We start from the raw sequence: 25,558 nt of genomic DNA, 5'->3' as shown, positions 1-25,558 counted from the left end.
ATCTTTGAAAGGCCACTAAGTATGTTGCCCTGCAACCAAGCTTGGGTGACAGAGTGGCCTAGGGCACAAGGGGCACAGACTGTGCTACTAGTTAGTGACCCTGCTCCTTTTGTATAGCAGAAAGGGTGCTACAGACCCACATTCACCAAGGGAGAAGCTGGACAATGAAACAGTTGGGGGCACAACTGTCCTTTAGAAGATCAGAGTCTATAAAGTAAGAAGCAGAAGGATGGGAAAGAGACTGATTTCTTTTCAGTATTTAAAATAGAAATTTCCTAACAAAGTATTCCTTCATTACCATTGTAGTCATGTGTCTCTCCCCACTCCTGATCAATAGGGCATTGTTTTGCAGAGTAGCAGGGCATATGAAAAGAACACGGAAAACAGAAAATGTTGGGTTCTGATCCCAACTGGCAATCCCACTCAAGGCTGTGTAATCTGAGTAAAATTAGTTTTCTTATGACTGAAGGGAAGATGAAGAACTAAGGGATTATCCTGCTCTAAATTTCTTTAAGTCTCTGAATTGGCCTCCTTATTAAATCGAAATTAAGCCCAACATTTAGAACACTTTACCCATCCACCTCCAACTAACTAATTCTTACCACTTCCCAGCACAAATCCTGCTTTCCAAATAAACTCATCAACTTGACACTCCATGTGACCTCTTTTTCTCTAATTTTCATAATTGGTGCAAGGGGATGTATTTATTTTCATTACCTTCTGTTCTTAAGCAGTGTCACTTAATTTCTTCAAATTCCTGTGCACAAATCTTCTACTTTGGGAAACTTATTGAGGAATTTTTCTCCATTTCTGATCAATTCATTCAAATGTGCCAAGTTGCCATCCAATCTTACAGACTTTCCTCCATGTGTTTGGGGAGTATGGCAATTTTAAAAGAAAAATATTATTCTCTTAAGTTTTTGACATGCCCTTAAAACTTTTCATGTGTATTGTCTAACTCTACTATCACTGTCAGCATGAGATTCTTCTATTCCAAAATTGGTATTTTCTAACTTCTTCAAGTAAATGAGACAACTCTGAATGTTTCAGGACCAGTACATGAATTGCTAACCCTAACCAACTAACCATTTAATGGTGCAGCATCTGTGTTTGGCACAGAGTTGGTATCTAATAAATATTTTTGTATAAATACGTAAGTAAGCTAATGTGCACCTTTTTATTTGACCATAAGTACACACACACACTAACCATTCTCCCACCTCTCTTCTCCATTCAACAGGATGACCTTAACACATAACAAAACACCAAAAATAATTAAAGAAATCACAACTTACCAAAGATATTTTTGTGACTAATAAGTATGTGGTAAGTTATTTGCCCAAATAAGCTTTATTTGTACTAATACCTGTAAAAAATGTAGTTGAAAGCCAGGAGTGGTCGTTCATGCCTGTAATCCCAGCACTTTGGGAGGCCAAGGTGGGCGGAACACTTGAGGCCACGAGTTCAAGACCTGCCTGGCAAACGTGGCAAAACCCCATCTCTACTGAAAATCCATAAATTAGCCGGGCGTGGTAGCACATACCTATAATTGCAGCTACTCCGGAGAGTCTGAGGCAGGAGAATCGCTTGAACTCAGGAGGTGGAGGTTGCAGTGAGTTGAGATAGCATCACTGTACTCTAGCCTAAGCAACAGAGTAAGACTCTGTCTCAAAAAAAAAGAAAAAAAGAAATGTCTTTCAAATTTTTTCAATATACTTTTATGTGAATTTCTTCTGTGCACGGATACATAAAATCTAAGATTGGGTTAGATCTAAGATTAGATGCTCATAATTCAAAAATGAATTCACAACTTCTAACATGGGAAATCCTGATGTCTCTCATGCCTTATCTTATTAAATTGGAAAATATACATTTTATCAGAACTCCAGTAAGTAGCACCTTTATGACATTTATGTTATTCGTATTAGATATTATTTATTATGATCCCAAATTACTCAATAACTATAGATAAATATAATGAATGTTAAGTTGTCTTATAAAATGAATTAGGTCTTTTTAATTTAGATAAACTCTAATTTAACCATAGCTCCTATATCACTGTTCAGAGGTGGGGTGGATGGAGTCTTTTAAAAAAGAGAAGCTTTTGAGATGTTCCTGGGGAATTGGACTTAAAAATTAGCCTCTTTTAAAAATTTGCTTAGGAACCTAAAATGTAAACGTACTCCTTTTTTTTTTTTTTTTTTTTTTTTTTTTGAGACGCAGTCTTGCCCTGTCACCCAGGCTGGAGTGCCGTGGTGCGATCTCGGCTCGCTGCAACTTCTGCCTCCTGGGTTCAAGCAATTCTCCTGTCTCAGCCTCTCAGGTAGCTGGGACTACAGGTGTGCACCACCACACCCGGCTAATTTTTTTGGTTTTTTTGTTTGTTCATTTGTTTTTTGCTTGTTTTTTGTATTTTTAGGGGAGACGGCATTTTGCCACATTGGCCAGGCTGGTCTCGAACTCCTGGCCTCAAACAATCCGCCTGCCTCAGCCTCTCAAAGTGCTGAGATTACAAGTGTGTGCCACCACGCCTGGCCAACTTACCCTATTGATACAGGATTTTTTGTTAGTTTGTTTTTTGTCTTTTTTTGTAAGGAATTACCCTTATACTCTACTGGAATTAGAAAAGCTATAAAAATTAATATTAGCTCATTAATCCAAAGTAAATAACAACAAAAGTTGTATTCCTTAAAGCATCTTAACTGTTGAAATACAATCTCTGGCATCAACATTTCTCAGAACATTGAGGCTAAGATGCATCTTATGATTTTCATTAGCTACAGCTCTATAGACAAAATGTTAGAGAAAACAAAGCCTGTCCCCTTTCTGTACCTTTTTCATCTTCCCATTCCCAACCACTTGAGCTTCTTCTATGAGTCCTAAGTGGTTTTAAGTCCACACTGGCCCTATTAGTAGCTTCTTGTGAAACACTATTTGGGTTCAGCCGTAGGAAGGTGAAGCACAGTAATTTACATCACAGAAAAGAATCTTAGGGAGATAATAATGTCTGAGAATAATTTCCAGTGGTTTGAGTTGAAGCACCGCTATGATTCCTAGGAGTAAATATCTTCCTTTACAACCAGACTTCAGGACTACCAGTTAATAGATATGCATAAGATAAATCTTTTTCCCAACCTTGTATTTATAAAAAAAAAAAATGAATGGAACGGAAGGGAAGAGCTTGGAAGGAAAGAAAAGGGAGGACTCCATGCTTTCCTAATTGATTCCAAACTACAGGTGACCCTTAAACAACACTGGGTTAAGGGCACTGAACCCTCGCCTGTTGAAAATCCTCATATAACTTTTGACTCCCCCAGAACACAACTACTAATAGCTACTGTTGTCCAGAAGCCTTATTGATAACACAAACAGTTGATTAACACAGTTTTGTATGTTATATGTACTATATACTGATAAAGTAAGCCAGACAAAAGAAAATGTTAGTAAGAAAGTCATAAGGAAGAGACAATATATATACTATATATTAAGTGGAAATCCATCATTATAAAGGTCTTCATCCTCATCATCTTCATGTTGATTAGGCTGAGTAGGAGGAAGAGGAAGAGGAGGGGTTGGTCTTGACATCTCAGAGGTGGTAGAGGTGGAAGAAACTCTACAGATAAGTGGACCCACGCAGTTCAAATCTGTGTTGTTCAAGTGTCAGTAGTACTTGATGGAGATCCCTTTTCTTGAGTAGTAAGGAAGATACTGATACAGAATTCTAGGGTGAGAGGTTATTTTTCCAATACTTTAAAAAAGTTGCTTAACTTTGTGCCATGTACAAACTCTTTTTCTCTAATTTCTTTTAAGGTTTTTTTCTTTATTAATAATTTTAAGTCATTTTATTATTATATCCTTGATATAATTTTCTTGACAAACTTGAGGCCTATTGACTTTCTTGGGTTGGAAACATTTCGCTCATTTCTTCATATAATTATTCCTTCAACCCATCTCCTTTGGTGACTCTAATTCCACATGTGCTTGGGCTGCCTGAAGTTGTCCCACAGATCATTAATGTCCTGTTCATTATTTGGGGCCCTTTTTCTTTCTGTGTTTTATTTTTCATAGTTCTATTGCTATGCCTTACAGTTCACTGATTTTTTTTTTACTCTGTCATATTTAAACTGCTGTTAGTTTATACAATGCATTCATTATCTAAAGAAATTTGATGATCTGTTTTTTTTCCATATCTTCCGTATCTCTATTTAACATGCTCAATCTTTCCTCAATTTTCATGAGCATATGAGATATAGTTACTATAACTTTCATAATGTCCTCATCTATTAATTCTATTATCTGTGTCAATTTGGAATTTGTTACTATTGATTGCTTTTTTTCTCTTCATTATGGGTCATATTTCCTGCTTCCCTGCATGCCTACTCATTTTTTATTAGATTCCAGACATCATGATTTTATCATTTATGGTGGGTGATAGATATTTTTGTTTTTCTATTAGTATTCCTTAATGTTGGTCTTGGTCATAGTTATGTTACCTGAAATGACTTTATCTGTCTGAGTCTGTCTATTAAGTTTTGTGAGGTAGTATTAGAAAGAAGTAATTTATCTAGGGCTTATTTTGCCCCTCTTCTGAGGTAATGACTTTTTGAATACTCTATCTGATGTCTCTTGAAATACGAGGTTTTCCACTTTTGCTGCAAGGAACAAGAACTAATCCCAGCTCTTTGTGCCCTTTTCTTGTTGTTCCCTATGCTTCCTCAGGTGGTTTCTTCTCAGTCTGTGATAGTTAATACTGAGTGTCAACTTAATTGGATTGATGGATACAAACTATTGATCCTGGGTGTGTCTGTGAGGGTGTTGCCAAAAGAGATTAACAGTTGAGTCAGTGGGCTGGGAAAGGCAGATCCACCCTTAATCTGGTGGCCACAATCTAATCAGCTGCCAGCAAATATAAAGCAGGCAGAAAAATGTGAAAAGGAGAGACAGGCCTAGCCTCCCAGCCTACATCTTTCTCCCATGCTGGATGCTTCCTGTCCTTGAACATCAGACTCCAAGTTCTTCAGTTTTGGGACTCATACTGGCTTACCTTGATCCTCAGCTTGCAGGCAGCCTATTGTGGGACCTTGTGATCATGTAAGCTAATACTTAATAAACTCCCCTTTGTATAGATAGATATAGCTATAGCTATAGATATAGATATAGATATAGATATAGATATAGATATATCCTATTAGTTCTGTCCCTGTAAAAGAACCCTGACTAATACAGATTTTGGTAGCAGCAGTGGTTCTAGAGGAACAGAATATTAAGGATGGAGTTCTTTCATTGGTTTTGGGGTTTCTGGAGTTGGCTGCTTAATATGATTAGACCCAAAAATGCTAAGGACTCTACTTCTAATAGTATAGAGAACACTGATAGTGCTTAGCGGCAACTGTTTAGAGAGTTATACAAAATAAATCCATTTGACACTCCTGATTCACTGCTCATGACAGGCAGAGTGAGGTGACCCTATACATAATACTTTTGACCATATGTGGAGAACCAAGGAACATAATGAAGCTGGTTGGTTGCTCCTAAGTTCAGTGGACAAAGTGATGAAAGAAAATGATGAATGAAGGGATTCTGTCTCCTGGCTTCAAAAGCAGATACTGAGCCTCAAATCTGCTAAGATTGCCCTGAGTGAGTCTTATCTCCTGTAGAGAAAAAGCTGAAATTGTGGAAAAACAGATATAAGCTCTTATCGTGCAAGTGGCTGACCTGCAATGAAAAATGCATGCACAGCCTCACCAGGTGTCTACTGTTAAAGTGAGGGCATTGATTGGAAAAGAATGGGACCCTGCAACTTGGAATGGGGATGTGTGGGAAGACCCTGATAAAGCTGGGGATACTGAATTTGTAAATTCTGATGAACCTTTTTTGCCAGAAGAAACAGCTTCCCCATCCCCAGTAGTGGCAACATCCCCTTCCTGACCCATGCTGCCATCAGCCTTTCCACCTCTGTCTGAGGAGACAAACCCTGTGCTGCTTGAGGCAACAGCGATGGCCTCCCCTGAGTCAATTGCCAGACAAGATAATGTTGATTCTCCTCAGAAGCCACCCCCAACACCTCTGTTTGCTTCCAGACATATAACGAGACTAAGCTACCAGTGGACCCTAGAGGTGAGGTTGAGAATGTGACCCATGAGGAGGTGCACTACACTTGAAAAGAACTGTTTGAGTTCTTTAATTCATATAAACACAAATCTGGAGAACAGGCACGGGAATGGATATTAGGGGTATGGGATAATGGTGGAAGGAACATAGAATTGGATCAGGCTGAATTTATTGATTTGGGCCCACTAAGTAGGGACTCTGCATTGCATTTAATGTTGCAGCTCAGGGAGTTAAAAAAAAGATTATAATAGTTTATTTGTTTGGTTAGCTGAAATATGGATTAAATGATGGCCCATTGTGAGCGAGCTGGAAATGCCTGATCTCCCTTGGTTTAATGTAGAGGAAGGGATCGAAAGGCTTAGGGAGATTGGGATGGTGGAGTGGATTAGTCACTTTAGACCTACTCATCCCAGCTGGGAGGGTTCAGACAGAAGATATACCCTTCACCAATCTCTTGCAAAATAAATTTGTGAGGGCAGCACCTGCATCTTTGAAGAGCCCTGTAATTGCTCTTCTCTGTATGTCAGTTCTAATGGTGGGAACCACAGTCACTCAACTACAAAATTTAAATACAATGGGAATAATTGAATCCCGAGGTGGGAGGAGCCAAGTGGCAGCACTCAACTGTGAAAGGCAAGGTGGGTGTAGCTACTCTGGTCAGCAGAGGCAAAGCAGCAATCAGAATAGTCTGACTTGTGTAGAGCTCTGGCATTGGCTAATTAATCACAGTGTTCCCAGAAGTTAAATTGATAGGAAGCCTACTGCATTCCTACTTAAATTTTACAAACAGAAAACTTCTAGGTCGAATGGACAGAAGACTAATTTGAATTATAAAACAGAGAATCACAGCCTTTCAATCAATTTCCATACTTGAGTCAGTTTACAGATCCAGAACCCCTTGAGTGAAGGGGAGGCTGGGTGCCCTTGAGGAAGGACTCCACTACATTGCCAACAATTTATGCAGTGCATCTTTCTCCCATCCTTCCCCAAGGAGACCTCCAGCCTTTTACCAGGGTAACTGTGCATTGGGGAAAAGGAAATGATTAGACATTTTGGGGACTACTGGACACTGGCTCTGAGCTGATGTTGATTCCAGGGGACCCAAAATGTCACTGTGTTCCTCCAGTTAAAGTAGGGGCTTACAGAGGTCAGGTAATTAATGGAGTTTTAGCTCAGGTCCAGCTTACAGTGGGTCCAGTTGGTCCCCAGACTCATCCTGTGGTCATTTCCCCAGTGCCAGAATGCATAATTGCAGCTGGCAGAACTCCCACATTGGCTCCCTGACTGGTAGGGTGAGGGAAGGCTACATGGTGGGAAAGGCCAAATGGAAACCATTAGAGTTGCCTTTACCTAGAAAAATAGTAAATCAAAAGCAATATTGCATCCCTGGGGAGATTGCAGAGATTAGTACCACCATCAGGGACTTGAAAGACACAGGTGTGGTGATTCCCACCACATCCCCATTCAACTCTTCCATTTGGCCTGTGCAGAAGACAGATGGATCTTGGAGAATGACAGTGGATTATTGTAAGCTTGACCAAGTGGTGACCCCAATTGCAGCTGCTGTACCAGATATGGTTTCATTAGTTAAGCAGATTAACACATCTCCTGGTGCCTTGTATGCAGCCATTGACTTGGTAAATCCCTTTTTCTCCATTCCTGTCCATAAGGTCCAACAGAAGTGATTTGCCTTCAGCTGGCAAGGCCAGCAATATATCTTTACTGTCCCACCTTAGGGCTATATCAACTCTCCGGCTTTATGTCATAATCTTATTCAGAGAGACTTTGATCACTTTTTGCTTCTACAAGATATCGTGCTGGGCCATTACATTGATTATATTGTGCTCATTGGATCCAGTGAGCCAGAAGTAGCAAATGCACTGGACTTGTTGGTGAGACATTTCCATGCCAGAGGATGAGAAATAAATCTTACTAAAATTCAGGGACTTTCTACCTCAGTAAAATTTCTAGGGGTCCAGTGGTGTGGGGCCTGTCAAGATATTCCTTCTAAAGTGAAGAATAAGTTGCTGCATTTGGCCCCTCCCAAAACCAAGAAAGATGTACAACACCTGGTGGGTCTATTTGGATTTTGAAAGTAACACATTCCTCATTTGGGTGTATTACTCCAGCCCATTTATCAAGTGACCCAAAAGGCTGCCAATTTTGAGTGGGGTCCAGAACAGGAGAAGGCTCTGCAACAGGTCCAGGCTGCTGTGCAATCTGCTTTGCCACTTGGGCCATATGACCCGACAGATCCAATGGTGCTTGAGGTGTCAGTGGCAAATAGGGATGCTGTTTGGAGCCTTTGGCAGGCTCTCATAGGTGAATCACAGTGAAGGCCTCCAGGATTTTGGAGCAAGGCCCTGCCATCTTCTGCAGATAACTAGATAACTAGTCTCCTTTTGAGAGAGAGCTCTTGGCCTATTACTGGGCTTTGGTAGAAACTGAACGTTTGACTATGGGTCATGAAGTCACCACGTGACCTGAACTGCCTATCATGAACTGGGTGCTTTCTGACCTGGGTGCTTTCTGACCCATCTAGCCATAAAGTGGGTCATGCACAGCAGCATTCCATCATCAAATGGAAGTGGTATATACGTGATCGGGCTTGGGCAGGTCCTGAAGGCACAAGTAAGTTACATGAGGAAGTGGCTCAAATGCCCATGGTCTCCACTCCTGTCACCCTGCCTTCTCTCCCCAAGCCTGCACCGATGGCCTCATGGGGAGTTCCCTATGATCAGTTGACAGAGGAAGAGAAGACTAGGGCCTGGTTCCCAGATGGTTCTGCCTGACAGGCTGGCACCACCCGTAAGTGGACAGCTGCAGCATTAGAGCCCCTTTCTAGGACATCCCTGAAGGACAGTGGTGAAGGGCAATCTTCCCAGTGGGCAGAACTTCGAGCAGTGCACCTGGTTGTGCACTTTGCATGGAAGGAGAAATGGCCAGATGTGTGTTTATATGCTGATTCAGGAGCTATAGCCAATGGTTTGGCTGGACGGTCAGGGACTTGAAAGAAGCGTGATTGGAAAATTGGTAACAAAGAAATTTGGGGAAGACGTATGTGGATGGACCTCTCTGAGTGGTCAAAAACTGTGAAGATATTTGTTTCCCATGTGAGTGCTCACCAACGGGTGACCTCAGCAGAGGAGGAGTTTAATAATCAAATGGATAGGATGACCGGTTCTGTGGACACCACTCAGCCTTTTTCCCCAGCCACCCCTGTCATCGTCCAATAGGCCCACGAACAAAGTGGCCATAGTGGCAGGGATGGAGGTTACACATGGACTCAGCAACATGGACTTTCACTCACCAAGACTGACCTGGTTACAGCCACTGCTGAGTGCCCAATTGCCAGCAGCAGAGACCAATACTGAGCCCTCGATATGGCACCATTCCTCAGGGTGATCAGCCAGCAACCTAGTGGCAAGTTGGTTATATTGGACCTCTTCCATCATGGAAAGGGCAGAGGTTTGTCCTCACTGGAATAGACACTTACTCTGGATATGGGTTTGCCTCTCCTGCACACAATGCTTCTGCCAAGACTACCATCTGTGGACTCCTAGAATGCCTTATCCACTGTCATGATATTCCACACAGCATTGCCTCTGACAAAGGCACTCACCTTATGGCTAAAGAAGTGCGGCAGTGGGTTCATGCTCATGGAATTCACTAGTCTTACCATGTTTGCCATCATCCTGAAGCAGCTGCATTGATAGAACAGGGGAATGGTCTTTTGAAGTCACAATTACAATGCCAACTACGTGACAATATTTTGCAGGGCTAGGGAAAAGTTCTCCAGAAAGCCATGTATGCTCTGAATCAGCATCCAATATATGGTATTGTTTCCTCCCATAGCCAGAGTTCACGGATTCAGCAATCAAGAGGTGGAAGTGGAAGTGGCACCACTCACCATCACCCCTAGTGATCCACTAGCAAAATTTTTGCTTCCTGTTCCCGCAACATTACATTCTGCTGGCCTAGAGACCTCAGTTCCAGAGGGAGGAAAGCTGCCACCAGGAGATGCAACAATGATCCCATTAAACTGGAAGTTAAGATTGCCACCTGGACACTTTGGGGTCCTTCTACCTTTAAGTAAACAGGCTAAGAAGGGAGCTACAGTGTTGGCTGCTGTGATTGCCTCAGACTATAGATGAAATCAGTCTACTACTCCATAACCAAGGTAAAGAAATGTACGCATGGAATACAGGAGATCCATTAGGGTGACTCAGTATTACCATGCCCTGCTATTAAGGTCAATGGGAAACTACAACAGCCCAATCCAGGCAGGACTACAAATGGTCCAGACCCTTCAGGAATGAAGGTTTAGGTCTCTCCATCAGGAAAAAAACCACGACCTGTTGAGATACTTGCTGAAGGTAAAGGGAATACAGAATGGGTAGTAGAAGAAGGTAGTCATCAATACCAGTTATGACCACATGACCAGCTGCAGAAACGAGAACTGTAATTGTCATGAGCGTTTCCTTCTTTTGTTAAAAACATGTTTGTGCATGTATACACTTGTACTAAGAAAATGTCTTGGCCATGCACGGTGGTTCATGCCTGTAATCCCAGCACTTTGGGAGGCTGAGGCGGGCAGATCATGAGGTCAGGAGATCGAGACAATCCTGGCCAACATGGTGAAACCCCGTCTCTACTAAAAATACAAAAATTAGCTGGGCATGGTGGCGCACGCCTGTAATCCCAGCTTTCGGGAGGCTGAGGCAGGAGAATCGCTTGAACCCGGGAGGCAGAGGTTGCAGTGAGCAGAGATCGCACCACTGCACTCCAGCCTGGTGACAGAGCAAGACTCCATCTTAAAAAAAAAAAAAAAAGTCTTTATTTTATTTCCTTTCTCCTTTATTATGTAACATAAGATTTATTGACTTCACATCAGCATTTAAGTATTGTTAACTTTATGTAATAGCTTTTGGGTTGGGGATTGGTGCATTTCTGGTTGTACAAAGGATAGTTGTATTATGTTAGGCATAATTACGATCTCATTATTGTCTTCATTTGAAGATTATGTATGATCTCAGGAGATGTGTATGGGTTCAGGTTGACAAAGGGTGGACTTGTGTTGGTTAATACTGAGTGTCAACTTGATTGGATTGAAGGATACAAAGCATTGATCCTGGGTGTGTCTGTGAGGGTGTTGCCAAAAGAGACTAACATTTGAGTCAGTGGGCTTGGGAAGGCAGATCCATCCTTAATCTGCAGGACACTATTCTGAGATAACCAGCCTATTCTCAACTCTGTTCCTGACAACTTTTGTGTTCTTAACTTTTTATGTCTAAATTTTCATATAAAATTGTAATTAATATTATCATTCCTCTATAAAATTAAGTAAGGCTTTTACATTAGATTTGAATGAAATCAGTCTTAACTAGGATTGTATTGAAATACCATCTATATTGCCTTTGAAAAGCTTTAAGAATTGTGAATATTATGTTTACAAATTATTCATTATCAACAAGGGAGCAGATTTTGAGCTGTGCTCTGGAATTCATGTAATAAAGTCACTATCAATAGCAATGCTGAGGCTACATCTCAAGGAGAGGGACAAATAAAAAATATTTTTCAGTTCTACGGTGATAGTCTTCTCAGCTTTTACATTAACTTAATGACTAAATGGTTCCTTATTAATGAAAGTCTCCATTTCCCCACTAAATATTTCTACAATATTTATCTATAAACAGTCTATATAAATTTGTTTCAAAAAAATAAAAAGCATATAAACTTGCTGCAGCCAACTTTTTTCTACCGCTGCCCCTGGATTATATCGGGTCATCTGGAGCATCCAAAATAAAGAAAGTTAAAAAGCACAGGTACATAAAGAAATTCTCTATTTTCTCCAAAACCTATGTGCACAAATCTGTAGACACAGTTGGCCTGGTGTATTAGATTTAGTTTCATTCCAGTAAACAAATTCTCTCAGTAAAGGGACAATTTATGGCTGAAAATAGTAGCTTGACACCACACACCTTAACCATCAAAACTTTAGTCTGTGAATGTTTAGGAAAGCCAGTGACCTCTAAACATTTGTAAATTTAATATCAAAAATGTTAACGTTACTTGATCCCAAATATTAGAGTTATGTACATTATTGTTACCTGAGACCCCGAACCAGTAGAATTGGTAGTACTGGGAGTTTGTTAGAAATATAAGATCTCAGACCCCATCTCAGAACTACTAAATCACAATCTGCATTTCACAAGATCACTATTTGATTTGTAAACCCATTAAAGTTTGAAAAGCACTGCTGTACTTGCATCCTTAACTCAGTGGCTAATCCCTTGAGATTTTACTCTAGATAAACTGTGCTTCTTTTACTCTAGGTTAACAAAGCTTCTTTTACTCTAAAAAAGGCAATGGCTTTCATCTTTGCACAATAATCTTAGTGATTACGTTTTTCTGATTTCTGTGATGACAAATGTAATTTATAGGCAAAGTTTCAGGTGGGTGAGAGAAGTGATGTGGGACACCATTCAAGAAAGCAGGGATTTTTCTTTCCTGAAAATGTGTTCCTGATCTCTTGACTGAAAATTATCAGACACTATATGGCTAGACGATATTTAAAATGCAACTTCTTCATGATTCTTTTAAAGACCAAAATTTTTCAGAATTTACTCAAACCCTAACTTAAGATAAACCAGTTTTCATTTTTCTGATGGAAAGGTTGCATACAGTTGTTCAAAACCAGTCATAATAATAGAAATTTAGATCCAGAAAGTATGCTAGTCAGTCCATCCATCTCCTTTGCATTTTACAGGAAGTAATTTGCAAAAATTTTTAGAATTCATTATTTATCCTCTATGTAAATGATGCCCTGCCAGCTTCCAAAATAAATTTATTATTCTAAAAGATTACATATATGAAATACAATTATTTAATTAGATTTATTTTTTAATGTAAAGGGGAATCAAATAGGTGTACCAACCACCTCAGCTGTGTTTACTGAAATTGACCATTAAGTTAGAATCTTCATTAAGTTCAGGAAAAGGAAACTAAGGTTAAAAAAAAAAAGGGAAAAGAGACTACATAGCAAGTTAGCATTTTCAATACCATGTGTTGAATCCCAGTTGAGGATATTAATAACCAAATAGTTCACTTTGTTTTTTAAAACCTTATATATGGTTGATTAAAAAAAAAAAAAACTAGCCAGGCACAGTGACACACTCATGTAATTCCTGTAATTCCAGCTACTAGGTGGCTGAAGTGGGACGATTGCTTAAGCCCAGCAAGTTGAGGCTGCAGTGAGCCATGATCATGCCACTGCACTCCAGCCTGGGCAACAGAGTGAGATTTTGTCTCAGAAAAATAAAAATAATAAATAAATACATACAAACCACATATAAATGATCAATTTGAACCAGATTTTTATCTGAAGGGTTACATTTCTACAAAATGAAAGATGCTTAGATTTGGCTCAGCATCATACTAATGTATTGAATTAGAATAATACTATTCTACTGAATGAAGTCTAATATACAAAAATAATCTCATTGGCTAAATGAATGAAAATGATAAGAGCAAAGATATAATTTAACTTTTTTTAAAAGGACAAAACAAAATACTGGATTATTGACTTGGACTTCAACTAACACCTTGACAATTGACTTAGACGTTCAAATCTATGGGGTGTTATGCAAAGAATGGTGAATAGATATTATCCATTTTAGTAAAGGAAGAAGAGGAAATCAGTATGTCAATGCAAAAAAACTGAAAATCAGTAACTTCCAGTAGCCCTTCAGTTATTCATAGGAAAGGCATATAGTTAGAAAACGTTTGTGTAATCTGGGAAAACGTGTGTGTATGTGGGGTGTGTGTGTGTGTGTGTGTGTGTGTGTCGAGAGATAGGAATTAGATGTGGGGGGGGGGACCTTCCTTGCTATACAATTTTTAATGAGAAGCTGGAGCCTGTGGAATTTCCTAACTTAGAGATAACTTTAATAGGTGGATAAACTATAATCTGTCAGATGTCTGAAATCAGGGTTTGTTTTTTTGTTTGTCTGTTTTTTTTTTTAAAAAAAAGGCAAAACTCGTGAAAGATACTCCATGATAAGCAAGGGCAATTCCAAAGAAACCACACAACTGTGGAGTGATTTAGCATTGGCAGACACCTTCTACACTTTTATCTCAATCCCTTTTCTCCCAAATCTTTGCCAACAGAAGTCATTACCCTTTGTGGGCAGAGGGCAGCCCTGTGGACCACACGCTAAGCATGCATCATCTCCCCACCATCACCTTTATCTCCAGCCTCTCCCTGGCTTTGCTCCAACTCTCCCTTTTTTCTTGGGCATGCTAGACCAAGAGAAATATCTGATCGTTCTGCCCTTCTCTAAACTTGAAAAATGCACTATGGAGATAAAATTCTCATATCTTTGGTGTCTATATTCACCAAGTTAACTAAAGAGCTAAATAATCTACACCTTGTTTTGCAGAACACTAATAAAAGGCTATCATTTTGCAGTCTGCCTACATTTATACACTTCCACTGGAGGGAGAAAAAAGTAACTCTTCTGTAGCTTACTGAGCACTTGCAGAGCTAATTGCTTTTCTTTTATTACTTCATTTATTACCTCTTTAGAGCAATCTGTGAGGTATGCAGTATTATTGTCTTCAAAAAAAGAGTAAACTGAGGTACAGATAGAGTAAATAACTTACCCAAGATCTTTAAATCTGTAAATGGTGCAACCAGGTTTCAAAATTTAGATACATCTGAGCCTGTGATCTTAACCTCCACACTATATAGCTTCCCATAAATAAACCTCACAAAGTTTCACTGTGAATGATTTTTTATGTAAAATAGCCATTCATGAAGCTCTTCTTCCTATAAATAAGGCATCATTTCAAAATGACATGTTTGCCTGCAGCAGGCTCAGAGCTTAGAAAGATAATATTTTAATCAGATACCACTCATCCTTACCAATAATTTGGCATTTCTGAATACTTTACCGTTTTCCCAAAAGTGTATATTTAAAATCCCCCTTTTGTTCTGTCCTGATTTTTACTCATTTTTTTCTGATTTCTATTAATGTCAAAACATATATATTATGATTATGCACAGAAGCATCAAAAGATAATATATTTCAGAATAACCAAAGACTGAAAATTGTGAACTTTAACAGAGACTATGCATTGTAAATATTTGAGGATCACTTATTTGAACTTGAAGAAAATTGGTTTCCTGTTATTAACTAAATTGGCTCTGTTGGTAAAAACGTGACTACCTTAACTGTCTTCTTTCATTGCTGCCCCCTTATTCTTTGTTATTTTCTTTTTCCTGTAATAATGAAATATAAATAACTTATTTATGTTATCTGCTTTGTGAAACATGAGCCGGCCTAGAATGACAACCTCTTTTCCCACATCTGCATATTCTCTCCTTGCCCCTAGTCTAAGATCATGTCAAACAGGGACATATTAAGCTTTTATTGGATAATGTGCTTTAACCAACTTGTTTTTACATTACACTGATACATTTATAAATACATTTTATTTTTTTACAAATTTAAGACATGGAGATGAAATCAAATCACCTTTGACAGCCACCTTCAACTTTTAGTCCCACCATCCCCATAGGTGACTATCTCTATCACAGTTTAACATATTTAATTCCCACCCTTTGTTAATGCTTTTACACACACATCACATGGATCTAGATATATTATATAATATTGCTTTTTACATGGCTATGTGTTGTACACACTGCAATACAACATCCTAGAATTCAGCTGTTTTTGCCAAACATAGGTATGACTCATTCTTTTAAATTGTTGCATAGTATTTCATGGAATAAAAATATTAACATTTATTTAACCATTCCCCTACGCAAAAACATTTAAGTTCTCTCCACAACTTTATTATTACAAACATTGCTGCAACATCCTTTTTTACGAATCCTTATAAACATGCATTACTCTAGGGTAGATATTGAGAAGTACAATTTCTAGGTTGTGGCATACATCTTAGTTGAAGAGATATTCCTGTGCTAGGAAGTTATATTAGGTCATAAAGGCTCAGCACTAAAATAACAACCTCTTCAATCCTGTAGTCTAGAGTTATAGGAAGTCTATCAGTTTGGCAGCAGTTGTATTTTTCTGATGGAAAACACATTGCAGTGGGAATCAAAAGAAACCAAGACTAACCCTTTCTGCTGCTGATTAGAAGTTGTGCAGCCTCTCCAAGTTTCTGTTTCTTTGTCTGCAGTAGTTTGGAGATCGGACTAGATTATTTCTCAGAAATTTATATATCTACATGACATATTTCTGTTCTTAAGTTATTCATTCACTGTACAAGAATATACAAGGCATATATAAGAGTCTACAATGTTTCCTTAAGGAATTAACAAGAAATAACACCAGAAAACAAAGCAATGTGTAAACAGATATTTATACAAATACACGAAGGCTGCAAAATGTGTGATTTTTTAAAAAACTACAAAAAATTCTGTTCCATTGGTCTACATCTCTGTTTTGGTACCAGTACCATGCTGTTTTGGTTACTGTAGCCTTGTAGTATAGTTTGAAGTCAGGTAGTGTGATGCCTCCAGCTTTGTTCTTTTGGCTTAGGATTGACTTGGCAATGCAGGCTCTTTATTGGTTCCATATGAACTTTAAAGTAGTTTTTTCCAATTCTGTGAAGAAAGTCATTGGTAGCTTGATGGGGATGGCATTGAATCTAGACCAATGGAACAGAACAGAGACCTCAGAAATAATGCTGCATATCTACAACTATCTGATCTTTGACAAACCTGACAAAAAGGATTCCCTATTTAATAAATGGTGCTGGGAAAACTGGCTAGCCATATGTAGAAAGCTGAAACTCGATCCCTTCCTTACACCTTACACAAAAATTAATTCAAGATGGATTAAAGACTTAAATATCAGCCCTAAAACCATAAAAACCATAGAAGAAAACCTAGGCAATACCATTCAGGACATAGGCATGGGCAAGGACTTCATGTCTAAAACACCAAAAGCAATGGCAACAAAAGCCAAAACTGACAAATGGGATCTAATTAAACTAAAGAGCTTCTGCACAGCAAAAGAAACTACCATCAGAGTGAACAGGTAACTTACAGAATGGGAGAAAATTTTTGCAATCTACTCATCTGACAAAGGGCTAATATCCAGAATCTACAATGAACTCAAACAAATTTACAAGAAAAAAACAACCCCATCAACAAGTAGACGAAGGACATGAACAGACACTTCTCAAAAGAAGACATTTATGCAGCCAAAAGACACATGAAAAAATGCTCATCATCACTGGCCATCAGAGAAATGCAAATCAAAACCACAATGAGGTAACATCTCACACCAGTTAGAATGGCGATCATTAAAAAGTCAGGAAACAATAGGTGCTGGAGAGGATGTGGAGAAATAGGAACACTTTTACACTGTTGGTGGGACTGTAAACTAGTTCAACCATTGTGGAAGTCAGTGTGACAATTCCTCAGGGATCTAGAACTAGAAATACCATTCGACCCAGCCATCCCATTACTGGGTATATACCCAAAGGATTATAAATCGTGCTGCTATAAAGACACATGCACACGTATGTTTATTGCAGCACTATTCACAATAGCAAAGACTTAGAACCAACCCTAACGTCCAACAATGATAGACTGGATTAAGAAAATGTGGCATATATACACCATGGAATACTATGCAGCCATAAAAAAGGATGAGTTCATGTCCTTTGTAGGGACATGGATGAAGCTGGAAACCATCATTCTCAGCAAACTATCGCAAGGACAAAAAACCAAACACCGCATGTTCTCACTCATAGGTGGGAATTGAACAATGAGAACACATGGACACAGGAAGGGGAACATCACATACCGGGGCCTATTGTGGGGTGGGAGGAGGGGGGAGGGATAGCATTAGGAGATATACCTAATGCTAAATGAAGAGTTCATGGGTGCAGCACACCAATATGGCACATGTACACATATGTAACAAACCTGCACATTGTGCACATGTACCCTAAAACTTAAAGTATAATAAAAAAAAACTACAAAAAAAACCACATTGCTTATTTAGTTTGTTTTATTTAATAAAGAGGCTGCTTGGTACCCTTCTCTGCAAACACTATATACTGGAGTGAAGTTATCGCTCACTCCTACCACCCCACCCAGGTGGAGGCAGAGGGAAATTTGTTATAACAGGTGCTTAATATATTTTCTGTGGCCCTAAAGCTGTAATTTCCTGGAAATGCAGTGCCCAGTACTGAGAGAGTTCTTGGAGTTGTTTCTCATGTTCTCCAGATTCTAGCTTCCCAAATCTGTTTAAGACCCATCTGCTCCATTGTCTGCCTAAACATAAGCCCTTCCCTCGGCTATATCATCAATTATAAGGAGTACACACACATGCGAAATAAAGAAGGGGTCAGTAGAGGGGAAGTACAGGGAAAAGACTTTCTCAAAAAGAGACTTTGGTGAATTTAATACTCAGTAAAGACTGAAGAGAAAAATATAACCATTTTTTAATCCACATTTTTCAAGATTTCTGCCCTTTAGCACTGAGCCTATACATTCTCTTCATTTATTTAAACTCTCTTTGAAGTTGTAGTAGCATCAAAGGCAAAAGGACTATATGAGGACAAAAACATGAATCAAAATAAAGACAACATAATCTGTAATGTGGAATTATCAGTCAGCTGAAAGGACAGATGGGAATAAATTATAGAAAATATAGTTACATTAAAATGAGAAAAATCATATGATGGTATCAAGACTGCACTTAACAATCACAACACAAATAATGAGACACCTAACCAGGACAGAACCATAAATAAGTTTGATAATGCCATCCTTGGTTCAACAGATCACAGTTTACTTTCAATTTAGACAGTGTCTACCCACACAAACTGGAAACTTGAAGCACTCTCTTGAGTAGATCATTTTTAAAGCAAGATTTCACAAAACATGTCAATTGTATCAACTTGTTTAATTCAGTTATGGGAATGTTTATTATGCACCAGGCATTCTATTAGCTGCTAGGCACATAAACATGACAAAACGTGATCACTACCAAAGAGATGTTACCTTCCATAGGAAGTATGTATGTCCAAGTTCTCAAATCTCAAAATCAAATTAATTTCAGAGTGTGTCATCTTTAAACGAAAGAAAAACCTAAGAGAGAGAAAGAGAAAAACAAGTTATACATACATTTTACAAAGGTTCAGCATAATTAACATAACATGTAAGTAATAACACCCCAAACACATTAGGAATAACCGTTCTGGATAATTCAAGAAAATATATTGTTGCACATTTTAAAAAATTTTTGTAACAAAATGCTTGGAGGAAGCAGGATAGTGGCATGGAAAGAACATTGGACCAGAAGTAAAGAAATTAGGTTTTAACTATTGTTTTTTCAATAATTTGCAGTATTCACTTACATAATTAATTTCACTTCTATAGACTTAATGTTTCTTTAGCTTTAGACTGTTGAATTTAATCTTATTAAAGATGAAAAAGAAAACTATAACAATTTTTACCATTTTTAAGATTCCTCTCCTTTAGCACTGAGCCTTGTGGAGCCTTGACCTTGTGAGACCTCTATTCCAGTGAGAGAGAAAAGAAATTAAAATTATCTCTGGCCCCTTTTGGCTTTAGCCCAACAACTAAGTCAACTATTAGAAAAGTACCAGGTGAAGGGTAGTCCTAACAGGCCAAGTGAAGTTGAAAGATGTTCAATTATTCAGTAGACCATCTGCTGCTATTTGTATACCTTATTGTACAGAAGACTCTTGCATTGATCATAAAGATGCAGGGCAGACAAGTCTTAAAATTGGGGCTTAGCCCAGGAGGGTTCTTGGCTTTGCTAAGGAAAACATTCAAGGGTGAGCTGGTGGTGTTAGACACCAACTTTTATTGAAGTGACAGCATACAGCAGCAGCGGAGGTGCTGTTTCTTGGAGAGTACGGCTATCCTATATGCAGTGTGCCCAGAATAGCAGCTCAGAGGCAGTCCTGCAGTCATATGTATACCCACTTTTAATTATATGCAAATTAAGGGACAGATTATGCAGAAATTTCTAGAAAAAGAGTGGTAACTTTCATGCTGTTAGGTTATTGACATGGAAAGGGGCAGTAACTTACAGATGTTGCCATGGCAATGGTAAACTGACATGGCACATTGGTGGGCTTGTCTTATGGAGAGATGTTTCTGCCCCATCCCTGTTTTACCTAGTCCCCATTGTGTCCCAGTGTCTGAGCCCCTCCACAGTTGCATCCCACGTCCTATCTCAGTAACACTTTGTGAATACAGTATTTAATAAATTTAATATTTTGAGATAACAGTAAATTAAACAGACAATTCATACTTAGGTTCAATCTTCCATTTCAAGATTCTTTCTTAATAAATTGAAGCCACTTTTCTAAGCATAAAAAATGGTAAATATAATTCAATTTTTCTTCAGTTCTGTTCATTAAAACTGTATTTAAGTCTACATGACATAAAAGTTAATAATCTCTGAGACCTATTTCTTTACTTAATTTTTGCATATTTCTTATAAATTTGGAATGCAGTGGAAAAGAATCCCACTAGGTAGTTAGTCAGTATATTACAGGCCTCTAACTTGCTGCTATAATATTTATTTAATGAATTCATTCACACAAATCAAAACACCTCATTGAAATTCTATTTATGGCTTACTTAATTTATGATTATCATTTCCAACAGATATTTCACTTTTTTATTGACATATTTAATCTCTGGTTTGTAGATGTAAATTTGAACTTATTCATTTGATGTTACCATGAGATAAGAAAAAAATAATCCTTATTTGGTGAAATATGTAGCAATAAGGTAGAGATACTATCCTGAGATCTTGTGCATGCTTAATAACTTAACCATTTTTACATTCTCCCCTTTTCTCATATATTTTCTTTCTGATTAGACTGTGCATGTTTTAATTAGTTTTTTCACACTGTCAACCTTTAAATAGCCATTTGCCTCACTCACAATCCTTAATGATGTGTAATCTCTCACGGGTAAAATTAAATCAATTCAGCTACCAGAAAAATACCAGAGAAATAAATAGATAAGACCTTCCCTCATTCTTCTATGACTTCCCAAGTTAGACACTCCCACACTGCAAAGACACTAACTACTAAATCTCCAGTTCTTCATCCAAGTGAAACTGCGAAAAGGGGCATAGCCCAGCATAAAAAAGGAAGTCTGACAAGCCTAACAGTTGGCCTCTTTGCTCTATTCTCACTAGTCTCAGAGGTCTCTAAGGAACTGCTTACCTCTCAAGTCAAGAAGTAATCATTTTAAGTCAATGAAAATGAATAAACTAATCCAGAATGGGTAATCATTGTTATTGATATTAATACCATCATTATGATTAATGGTGTTTATTAGAGGTGATATTTGTGCCAAGAAGATAACTGAAAAGACAGACTAGAATTAACATTACAAAATGTATATGTGCGTATTCAGTGTGAGGGAATTTTCTTAAAGTAAGCAGTGGAAAGGGGTGTAGTAGCATACTAAAGTAATAGCAGCAAAAATTTCGTGGAACAGTCTGGAAAGCAAAGAAGAATCCTAAAGAGGTATTTCAGAGAGTCATTTGTGAATAATTGTATTTTGCAAGATGAATTTTAGGTCTCACCTTTAATATGTATCTTATTGGCATATTACCCATGTCATTATTAGAATAAAAATTCTCAATTCTGGGAACAATTAAAATTGCTATTAAGAATGTGTAAGTCCTTCCCTAGAAATGCTTGGGCATGCCTGTCTCACAGTTTGCTGCCTGCATAATGTAGAAGATATTATTAAGATTTCTGTTTAAGGCTAGAAATAAAATGTTTCTGAAATATATTTTGCAAATAAAATTATTAAATGCTCTATTGTTTCTTTCAAAATAATCTTCACTAAAACTTAGTTTGTTTGACCTCAACAGTGTATTATACAATGAAATCAAAACATAATCAACCTATTTAAGATAAATAGAAAAAAGGAAAAGAAAGAAAACACTTGGGATATAAATGTTTTTTCTATCTTGATTGTTAAGACTATTCTATATCTTATATTAATATTTCTTCATATGACTAAGTATTAATCAATATTCAGAAGATGATTATGAAAACAGGAAAATACGATACAACTTGCATAGCCAAAGAAAACAAAATGCAAGAATAATGTGACCATATTCTAGTCTTTCATTCAGTAACTATTTCCTTAGTAATTACTATGTGTTAGGTACTGTTTTAGGTCTTGGGATACATAAGAGAACAAAAAAACACAAAAATCCCTGACCTCGTGGAGCCTCTATTACAGTCTGTACTTAAACATGTTTATATGTAATATTAACCTGGCCATGAGTTCCTTTATCACAAGCAGTACAAAAGAAATGCACTTTCTATCAACACCTCTCATAGCTTCAAAGAAGGTAGCTTCTGTCATAAGAACATAGGATAGAAAAGATAACTGGTTACATATCTATATGTCTAGCCCCTCCATCAGATAATACCATTTCTAGCTCAACCTCTTTGAGGGACATATTTATAATACAAACATTAGTGCAAATGGCTTTTGAGAAAAATAAAATTCAGACTTTGGATTCAGAAATGTTTAATGTCACATTATGGAATATAAACATTTTTTGGCCTTTGGAGTCATTCCTAATCATTCTCATCTGGATGAAAGCCACGAGCCAACAACTGGATGGGTTGTTAAACAGTAGCCACATCTCCTTATCCCTCTCTTACATTCTTTCACTTGCTTTTTTGGTGGCAAATAGGAGAAAATAAGGGAAGTCCACAGTGGTATGACTAAGTTCTGCTTGGTGAAGAATAGCTACTAAATTCTGAGACATTCCAGCCCTGCTTAAGAATGACCTGGATGATTTTAGGACTTCAACTTTTTTCTATTAGGATATAACTGTTACCATGTTAGCTCCATAAAGATGACAAAAAATAAGCAACTACAAAGTCCTCATCTATCATCAAGAAGTGCAAATGTTTTTCAAGCAACTGCTATGTACATCACGTTATATGGCTCATAGTGGTAAAAGACCATCTCTGCAGTATAAATTTGTAAGAGAACATAAACACTTAAAAAATTAAAATGATGTCATATCCCACACCTACACTCATTGCTCACCTTCCATTCAGACCACACTTGCCCATAGAGATAGAAAGCTAGAAAAAAACTTTACATTTGTAATGGATAGAAAGATGGCAATATCATCATAGCTCAATCTTCATGGCTCAATCAGTGAATGTTGACTCGGTAGTCAGAGACATCTGGCACAATTAAAGATTTTTAATGGTCCCTGCCCACAAAGGAGATTAAGACATCATAAGGAAGAAAAACAGAAAAAAAAAATACAATAAATGCAAATGCACCTAGGTAAATCACAGAATTAAAAGAACAAAGCACGTTAAAAGGAGGATTATGTTTGTGTAAGAGAAAATGAATTAATTTTAAACTTTTAATCTTGATGCTTAAAATTTTAGGGATTTTGGTAATTGCTTTCCAACATTTATATGGCAAGTTATTTAAATTAACCTAGTCTTGCTATTTTTCATTCCAAATCTATTTAAGTCCTTTGTGAGGCTCTCTGACCAAGTAATTTGCATTAATTCTTATTTTCTTTTCAGCTTTTCATGCTTAACAATGCCTAGTTTTAATAATAACTAACAATCACAAGTCAAGATGGAAAGGATAGTCTTATATTGTAAAAGAAATGTTATAACAAAAACAACTTCGAGATGACTGATAAAGTAGGAAGAAATTCTCTACATTGAAACCAACATTTCCCAGGAAATCTTACATTGCAATACCAAGAAATTGCTTCAGACCTGAAACATCTATTCTGTCCTCTATGTAGAAAAATGATGATGGTATTATAATGGTTAAATTCTTCCAAATCACAGTGTGACGCAGTAGTTAAATTTTTATTTCCACAAAATTACTAGAGCTATTTGAAGAGTGAGTTGATATTCCGCCTGTGCAATAACTAAAAGTCCCTGGCTCTGGTGAGACTCGAGGTATATCTCCAGCCTGTGATTGATGGAAGATCCTGGGTATTTGGCAGGCTACAGTCTGTAATACAGAATCTGCACCATCCACCTAGTGGTAGCACAGACAAGAATTGATGATAATGACTGTTTCCCCATCAACTATGACTCACATGTTTTCTAGAGGGTGTAAAAGAAAAGACTGACCACAAGTTATGTCAGACAAGGTATTCAGTGCAATTCGGTAAAAACAAACAATCCTTCCTGTTTCGTTTATCCATTAACATTTCATTCTGGAGGCTCACTAAAACAGATTCAATCTTTTTTAAAAGTTGATGGGGGGAAGGTGGTATGCTGGGAACTAAGAAGATACAAGACAAAATAATATATTTTCTGCTGCTTGTAGTGTATAGTGCATATAGATATGATACAGGATAAAACCAGTCCCCAAGTTTCAGCAGCCTGAAAAGCCTAGTGTTCAGGGAGGCTTTACAATCTGAGATGGGGCAAACCCTATGTAGGCAAACAATTCACTTTAATATTATGCTAAGGAAAAAGCCAGTTAATCTTTACAGAAGAAGAAGAGAATGAGAAAAAGCATAACATAGGTGAAATGTATTTTAATAGTTCACTTAATGAATAACATACTAATGGGCAATAAGCTTAGCAATTACCTTTATTTAATATAATAGATAAAAACAAATAACATCATTAGATGCCAACATCATTTTCCAGAGCTCCCGGTTTCCCATCAAAATCAACCAAGTTCCAATTTCTAGAGCTTTGTTTTCTGTAATTTATAATTTAAGATAGTAGAAAATGTTTGCATGCTTAGACTCCACGTGAAACATTTCTGCCTAAAGAAGAATCCTCAAGCAAATATGTTTGAATTTGACTACATTCACATAGAACTTTCTAGTTTTTTTGAAGATAGAAAAACAAATTTTAAATGCTTTTATATATCAAACTAGCAACACAGGTCAAATATAAAAATAGTGATTACATAATTTCAGTAAAAATTCACTGAACATAATTTTTTACTTTAAAAATTAAATGAGAGGTATTAATTTTACTGAATAGAAAGCACCTTAAGACCTATTTTTAATAATCTTAGAACAAGGCTAACTACAATATGTATCTATATACGATGTCTTCTTTTATTTGCACCTTATTTCTCTGACTGAGAAGAAACCAGCTGTGTTTAATTGACGTTTGTTAAACACATTGTGTCAAGGTGCAGATAAGATTTATTTATGTGGCTACTTGTGTGAGAATAATTCAGATTTCTCCAAGCTGAACCTGAAGAGGTTGCTGCTTTATTTGCAGTAAAAATATTCTTTATTTACAACCTGATCTTGATACATGGGGCCTAGAGAAAATACTAGAGAGTAATTTTCATTTTGTTGTATAGTACTTTTCATTAGGAACTGATACATCTCAAATTTTAAAATTTGAATAAATCATA

General features: G+C 37.5%; 1 protein-coding gene and 1 pseudogene across 8 annotated transcripts in view; one reads left to right on the top strand and one right to left on the bottom strand.

The window, feature by feature from the left end:
* Positions 1-25,558, bottom strand: part of PKIB (cAMP-dependent protein kinase inhibitor beta) — a 256,176-nt gene that overhangs the window by 123,481 nt on the left and 107,137 nt on the right. For 4 of the 8 annotated variants that reach the window (XM_063813403.1, XM_063813407.1, XM_016956243.4 and 1 more), the window contains 2 exons: positions 19,618-19,678; positions 19,163-19,249 (listed from right to left, as the gene is read on the bottom strand). The gene's annotated coding sequence lies outside the window, so the exon portion shown is untranslated. Of the gene's footprint in view, positions 1-1,543; positions 1,664-19,162; positions 19,250-19,617; positions 19,679-25,558 lie in introns of all 8 variants that reach the window. The other 4 variants (XM_063813408.1, XM_063813404.1, XM_063813409.1 and 1 more) reach the window with 2 other exon arrangements.
* On the top strand, positions 5,998-10,576 carry LOC134810246 (uncharacterized; annotated as a pseudogene).

This window comes from Pan troglodytes, chromosome 5 (genome assembly GCF_028858775.2).
Source record: "Pan troglodytes isolate AG18354 chromosome 5, NHGRI_mPanTro3-v2.0_pri, whole genome shotgun sequence".
Lineage (NCBI taxonomy): Eukaryota > Metazoa > Chordata > Mammalia > Primates > Hominidae > Pan > Pan troglodytes.
The sequence above is the reverse complement of the archived record's forward strand: the minus strand, read 5'-3'. Positions and strand labels throughout refer to the sequence as shown.